Consider the following 7,907-nt stretch of genomic DNA (forward strand, 5'->3'; position numbering starts at 1 on the left):
AGACCCCACCCCCAACTTCATTAAATCTTTTAAATTCTTATTATTTCAAAGGATGAACTCCGCTTTCTCTTGGCTGAACATCCCCTGGCCAATAGTGACTATCCATCCCCCCTACTTACTATCCATCCCCACTAGTGACTATCCATCCCCACTAGTTCCTATCCATCCCCACTAGTGACTATGCATCCCCCCTAGTGACTATCCGTCCCCCATAGTGACTATCCATCTCCCCTAGTGACTATCCATCCCCACTAGTGACTATTCATCCCCCATAGTGACTATCCATCCCCCCTAGTGACTATGCATCCCCCAAAGTGACTATCCATCACCTCCCCCATACACATACAGATATCGGCCTCCGGTCCCAGACCACACTCACCTTCTTGTAACTCTTCCCAAGTTGACAGTGTCTGTGCTCTCCGAGAACACTGGTAACCGAGCCGCCATCCATCATGGGCCAGTGGGGCTCCCATTTCCTCCTGCTGCCATCCTTCTTCCATCCCTGGCATCACCGACCCCATCTTCTTCCTCCTCCCTCAGCAAGCCAACACAAGTACCTGGGTATAAGACCAAGACTGGATGTGAGAGGAGCCACACTCTGGGGGTACATATTCTGGGGGCTGCGGGGTGTATATAGTTACAGAGCTGGGTGGGAGGACGTGTGGGGAACACAGGCACCAGTCACAGCACTTCCTGCAGCTCGGGGGGACTGATGATGGAGGATGTAAGCCCCTGGCCAGGCTGATAGTGTCCTGTCTTCCAGTGCACAGGATGTGGTCGCTATAACTGCCCTCTGTCACACAGCAGTCTGGGCAACGCTGCTCTTGTCCTGTGACCTGTCAGAGGGGTCAGTGTCCGAGGCAGGCGTAGACCACAAGAGTGGCGCTGAGGCATGACAGGCTGCGGCGCCCTCCCTAGCCTGGCGCCTCACACAGCAGCGCACTCAGTGTAATGGTAGGACAGACCCTGCTGATAGGTACAGGCTGCAGATGGGAGGGTTAAGGACAGGTTACAGGGGGTGGAGGGATAGGGATAGGCTGTGGAAGTTTATTTTTATTTTTGGGGGGTGATGGGGGGGACAAAATGAGGAGTAAGTAAGATTACCTGACCCCTGTCAGGATTCCCTCCTTCGGGATGCCGGTGTCGGTATTCTGTATGCCGGCATCCCAGACGCCAGTCACCTGTATGTATCAGAAGTGTGAGTGTAATGTGCGTGTGTATATAACAGTGGTGGCATCAGTGCAGCCCCCTCTTATTACACACAGATCACTGCATACAGCTGCTTATGTGATCAGTGTATTGTGTCACCACAGCACCCACTACCACTTCTCCCCGCCGTGCCCCCCCCCCCCATGCTATACAGCAGCGGTGACATGTGACATAATATCAGTAATAATACGGACAATATAATAACCCCAATAATTATTGTGTATAAAACTAATAATAAATGAGACATAAAAACAACAAATGAGCATAAATGAGAGAGAAATGTGAGAGCTGAGGGGACACCGGCCGCAGGGAGCCAGCCCCGCCCACATCACACACACTGACCTGCTCTCCCTGAGGGCCGCCTGCTCTGCCGCCACCGCGCTACCTCTCCTCCACAGCGGCTGGGCCCGGGTGCTGACAGGTGCCTCCAGGGCCATTCCCATGCCCGGTACCGGGAGTCTTCTCCTCCTCTGTCACCGCAGCAGCCCGGGCGGGAACCTGCCCTACAGTGACGCAGCATCACACACACAGCGCCGCCCCCGGGGAACTCTGCCCCTAGTGGCTGCTGGGCGGAACTGCAGCTGCCTCCGTCATGTGTGCGGCTCCCTGTCATGCTGCTGCTGCTGGGCCGGGCGGGGGCGCATTCGCAGCGAGAGAAGCAGCCGGCAGCAGCAGTCAGTGTATCCGGCGGGAGGAGTCCAGCATCTCCCTGTGTGCCTGTCCGCAGCCCCGCTTCAGCAGACCAGATTGCAGGGAGCCCAGCAGCAGCAGGGTGGATGATCGGAGCCCAGCCGCAGCCCAGGGGAGACTGACACCCTGATTCCCCACCATGATATATATAGTGACAAGTGGCCCTAGCCCTGGTACCGCCGGCATGGACACCAGACAGGCGGCAGGAGGGAGTATGCGGCAGATGCTGAGAGAGGCGCCTGTGGTAAGTCCTAACAAGAGCTCTGCATGGGATGGAGGAGATGTGAGAGGCAGAGGCTCTTCTGTACCCTCCCCCATACCTCCCAACTTGTAGCTTTTGCGAAGAGGGACACTGGTAGGTAGGGATGGGTAATCATATGATGTTTCATCGACAACATCGGATTTATGGTTCCAATGTTCGATGTTTAACCCAATCCAATGTTTCCTCAACGTCACTAGATTTATCCGCCGATGTTTTTCTCAATTTTCCAATGTTTATTTTTCTGTTGTGTGTCACTATGTGGTGCTGTCACACCTTGTTTTATATTGGGACTATGTAAAAACCGGACCGGACTAAACCCCGGACTGCCGGACAGGACATCAAAATCTGCAGTCCGGAGCTTGTAGGGTCCGGTCCGGGGGGTGTCCTGTCCAGGGGTGTCTTGTCCGGGGGGGTCCCTGTGATTGCTATCACCAGGGACATGGGGAAGGGGAGATTACAGCCTCCCCGGGTGGTCCTGACCGTCCGGTTTTTGCTACATGGCCGGACCATACAGGGAGACTTTATTCTACCCCGCCCTCCTCTACCTGGTGACAGGTGTGACAGGCAGCCCCCCAGGACAGGACACCCCCGGACAGGACACCCCCCGGACCGGAGGCTACAAGCTACAAAATGCAGAGTTTGATGTCCGGTCCGGCGGTCCGGAGGTTTTGTGTTGGTCCGGTTTTCACCCATACCCTTTTATATTCATTGACAACCAACACAGATACAAAACAGTAACACACACTGGGGAGACAATGGAGAGTGATAAACCACCAGCCAATCAGCTCCTACCTGCCATGTCATAGACTATGTTTACAAAATGTCATACAGGAGCTGATTGGTTGGTTTTAATCACTCTCCACTTTATCTCTTTTGAAGCTTAGTGCATCTGGCCCTGTGTGTGGTGATGATACAGACTTCAGTTGAGAGAGGAGAAGAGAGAGAAAAAGATGAACTAAAGAGTATGGGCGGGATTCTCCAATAACCCCCGCCGCACATCGCCGGCATTCTCATTGTTAATAATCGCATATGCAGTAACATATGCGATTATTAACTCAAAGGCGATGACCGGCGATGTGTAGCGGGACCCCCCTCCCTCCCTGCACCCTTACCTGGCTGTAAGGGCTCCGTTTCCTACTCCCTGCACCCGGAAGCTGTGCAGGGAGGAGGAGGTCACTATCTGGGCAGCACAGCAGGAGGCTGCCCGGACACAGGGGAGGGCAGCGCGGATCGACGGGGACGCGCAGGGTGGCGGGGGATGCGAAGAGAAGGCCATAGGCAGTGGCGTAGCTAAGTTTTGGGCGCCGCCACCCCGCCAAGCACCCACCGCCCATGCAAACCCCCCCAATCCCCCACCTATCGCGCTGGTCCCGGCGGCTCCGTTCTTCTGCTGAGGACCACCACAAAATGTCCGCCCCCATACAGCAGACAGTTTCAGAGAACTGTGTGCTATATGGGGGCAGCCATTTTGTGGTGGTCCTCAGCAGAAGAACGGAGCCGCTGGGACCAGCGAAATAGGTAAGTCTGCGGGGGATTGGGGGGGGGGGGTGACTATAGCACCGCAGGCCCCGGCGCCCCCACATGCACAGGTGGGGGGTGAGGTTTTAAGGGGAGGAACATTGTGTGAAGGGAGTACTGATTTGATTGGTTGATGGAATGTCAGGGGAGTGGCTCTACATCTGATATATGTCTAGAAGGTTCCATCTCTTTTCAGATTCGTTGTGCTGATAAGTATATTGTTGAAGTGGTTAAATACTGCTCATATTGTATCATCTTTCTGTTTTCACTTTTCTTTTTCTTTCTCTGCTAAATCTCTCATCTATATTCTAATCTGTATTTCTTCCTATTTGTTATATTCTCTCCTTCATCTATCCATATTGCATTTGCTGGGCCTGAGCATTTGCCGTGTCCCCTTGCGCTGTATAGGCACCGGGTCACGTCACAGTGTAATTAGCAGTTTAACTTCCGCGGGTCGCTTAGGTTTGCGGCGCTGGGCCTCCTGGTCACAGCGCTGCCGGTAGTTTATCGCCGCAGCGACGTGGCCTGTGATGGAGCCTCTAAAACTGCGGGCGCCATTACTCGCGGGTCCTTCTGGCCGAGTCCGGGCTGGGACATCTGCAGGTTTCGGCTGTGCAGCGGAGTATCTCTCTGGCGCGCGGAGTATCTCTCTGGCGCCGTTCATACTGGCGGGGTACGGTTAGGTGCCCGGGCTGCTATGCTGTATCCTGCTTAGCCCCTTCAGTTAGGGTTTATAGACACACTATGCGGGGCCGGGTTACCCCAGGCCGGGGGCGGTATTTCAGTTAATCTTGTACAAGCATTTGCACGGCTTTGGCTTTAAGTAACAGGAATGATTTTTAGCCTTTCCAGCATGTTTGGTAGGCAAATCTGCCGAGCTATTGGCCCCCATTATTAGAGGGAGTATTTCTCTTGATACCATTCCTTTGTGTTTTATTCAGGACTTATGGTATATTATTTTATAATATACAGTAGATTGAGGTTGCTATCTATGTCATTTAGATTTGTTTCCTGCGGGTGGCATTGGTAGGATTTTATGTCTGATATTGGCGCCATTTTAGAGTTCAAGTCGGCCACTGGCGGCACTTGTACGAGATCTGCCAAAATCTTAAAGCGCAACGGTATATGCTGCGCTATATAAGAAACGGTAAATAAATGAAATATTTTCCCATGGTGGTAGCTGGTAGGGATGTATGCCACAGGACAATATGTCGCCTATGCATACTGGTGGCAGCCATTTTACTTGCTGTCTGCTGTTTTGTACATCAGATCTTCAGTAATCAGTGGGGAACTTTGGTCCATGGTTATGCGGTTATTAGCTGGTCCCTCGTGACCTTTGACTGCAATGTCGGCATTATTTCCCCTCTGGCAATAGCTGGGCATGCGTATGGTAATCTGGCCGTGACGCACGAGTGGGGGGCGGACAGCTGACATAGCATTCGGACGGTGTGGGCGATCCGTATGGTAGGCGGGGCTAAGAACACTGGGTGGCCGTCCGAAATACGCATCCGTCCGAGTCAACTAGAATAAGGGCCACAGTGTATTTGCTCATGTATACAGAAGCGATCGTCTGTTCTTTGTTTTCCAGCTCACATTCAGTAAATGCCTATTGTGCCTTATTTCATTTTCCTCATTGTGGCTACATTGCAGATGTTTCTTTTTCCAATATAACCTGTATAATTACTCGCTAATACCGCTGCTGCATTTAGCGTTCCAGATGAAAACGTGAAGTTTCAGCTCCATCTCCAGTAAATAAATGCTAAGATTCTGGCCCTGCTAATCTTACATATATGAGCACCGGTGGTATATGAATTGCTTCATGCAAATAAGGCCAGTTACCCAATCATTTAAAAAATAAATGAATTTAGTGATTGCGATGCTCTGATTTTAATTTTAGACCTTAGGGCTTTTCTTAGGTGCATTAGACCCCCCAATCCTTAATCCAGCTCTATCTGATTGGTTTACTTGCCGATACTGTTGCCAACATCACACTTTATCCTAGAGTTTCCCAAAATATGCCTAATACCCCTTTCACATCAGCCTAAATTCCCGGGTTGGGTCCGGGAACAACCCCGGACTAGCTCTGGTGTCAAAGGTTCCAGGGACAAATTCCCGGGTTAATTTGCCAGCAATTCAACCCTGGTAGGTAGCAGGGTTGCTCCCGGGTCCTTCCAGGGTTACTGGCTGGTGTGAAAGGTGCAGGGACATGTCCCTGCTTCCCGTGTTGCCTCTGCTAGTGCTGATTTGCTAGCAGGGCAACTTCCTGTTGTGGTGGACACACACAGACAGGCCCAGCGGCAGCAAACAGCGTGCAGGGAGACAGTGTGCATGTTCTGTAGCACCACCAACCCCAGAAGTGAATTTTAACCCCTGAAAGCCTGCAATGTGTGCCATGTCTTGGACAAATGAGGAGGTGAAAGAGCTATTTATCATTGGAGGGGAAGATGCTTTCATATGCCTTTTAATTTGTTTTATACAAGTAAACAAAGGCTGAAACACTACAAATGTTTTGTGTCTTAATTATTAATAATCAATAATCTAATGTGAGCCTAAAAAAGGCCATTTTCAATGCTATTCTCATAGAAATGCAGGGTCATCCCGGGTTCAGTGTGAAAGGTGCCGACCCGGGTTGCCCCTGCTTCAAAAGCATGTGTGAATGGGTCCCAACCCGGGAATGTCCCTGCTTGTCCCGGGAATGTAATTCCCGGGTTTGTCTCTGCATTTCTGGTGTGAAAGGGGTATTACAGTCCAAGTTTTAAGGATAGCCATGCTTGAGTCCAGGCGTTTAAATCAAAATGAGTAATGTAGTTAAGTCATCTGTGCTCGCACGTGGACATCCTTAAAGCCTGGCCAGTAATTATGGAGTTTGGGAAATTCTGCCTTAGCCTATAACACTGTTTTTCTGTATCTCGTGTGGTATTAATTCCATGATGTAATCGCAAGACCTGTGACACAATGTAATGTAATATTTTGGAACTCTATAAATCATGATAAAATTAATATTTTACACTGCATCAGCTAATGTTAGCCCACATTTATTTATACACACGTAAAACAATAATAAACAAATCTAAAATAATGACAGAGACCTATTGGCGAGGAAAATCGTCAGGGTTACTAATTACTAGCTGAAGTACCCGGCGATACCCAAATGATCAAGTTATTAAGTTATCATTAAGTTCGGTGTAACTGTCACCATAATAATAATTAGCAGCTCTTCCAACACACCCATGAGGTGGCTGCTCAATGTCGTTTTTTTTGTGGGGTGTCGCCATTAGCCCTAATCCCCAGCTTGTTACCGTCAATTCCCTCCAGAAAAATGATTGCAAAAACTGGAGGGATCAGGAACAAGTCTTTAACAATCATTTGATTGTTTGCAAAAAAAAGAATAGGATTAAAAGAAAAGGAGTAAAAGAAAAGATGTAAAAATTTATTAATAATATTAAATAGGAACTTACCGCTTTAGACCTTTGATCTTACATTTTGGGTGTTCTGATTCGCTGGGGAGCCATCAGGTGAGGTGGGAGAGAAGGTCCAGGCTGAAGAGTCCCTCGCGGCACAGAGGGCAGGTGTTGTTGACCTTCAGCCATTCTGTAAGACAGGGAGCATGGAAGGTGTGGTGGCAGTGTGACAAAGCCATTTCCGTTCCTACCTCAATGTCAGAGATGCAGATGGCGCAGTGCTCTGGTTTCTCTCCTTCCGCAATGGTGTGCCTGCAGAAGGTGGGGAGACGGGGCTTGAAGAACTGCAGGAATATTTCCAGCAGGAGGCGATTTGGTCTCACAGCCTCTGCCTGATGGTCACTGCCACTGGGCTCATGTCCTCCTCTTCCTCTCCGTCCAGATCTTCCTCTTCCCGACGATGGTCCAGATCTTCTTCCTGATCGACTCCCATCGGATGGTCTGCGGCGTCCTGACCTCAGCCAAGCCTCTCTGATGTTCCGGCTGGGTCCATCTAAAATGATATTTCATACATTGTAGATATAACAAATAGCCATATGTGACATGTGAGGATCGGATATTGCTGTGTACAATAAGAGATCCAGCAATAACATCATTATATATATTAAATTACCATACAACTGAAATACAGAGCTGCAGCAGTATGCGTGTACGGTTGCAGGCCCCAATGTTTAGCGCTTCCTGATCTGTAACTAACAGCATGGGAGGTGCCAGCCAGTAACACAGGGACACTGGCCAACCACCACTGCTATAATCCCTCCCACTAC

General features: G+C 50.2%; 1 long non-coding RNA gene across 1 annotated transcript in view; it reads right to left on the reverse strand.

Annotated features, from left to right (window-relative positions):
- The window catches only part of LOC146007499 (uncharacterized), a 76,499-nt gene extending 74,737 nt beyond the window's left edge, over nucleotides 1-1,762 (reverse strand). Inside the window, exons 1-2 of the long non-coding RNA XR_014444336.1 lie at nucleotides 1,552-1,762; nucleotides 380-557 (exon numbers count right to left, since the gene is read on the reverse strand). This is a non-coding gene — a long non-coding RNA (uncharacterized LOC146007499). The remainder of the gene's footprint in view (nucleotides 1-379; nucleotides 558-1,551) is intronic.
- Nucleotides 1,763-7,907: the final 6,145 nt, after the last annotated feature.

Source organism: Crinia signifera, chromosome 6, assembly GCF_055691185.1.
Source record: "Crinia signifera chromosome 6, ASM5569118v1, whole genome shotgun sequence".
Classification (NCBI taxonomy): Eukaryota; Metazoa; Chordata; class Amphibia; order Anura; family Myobatrachidae; genus Crinia; species Crinia signifera.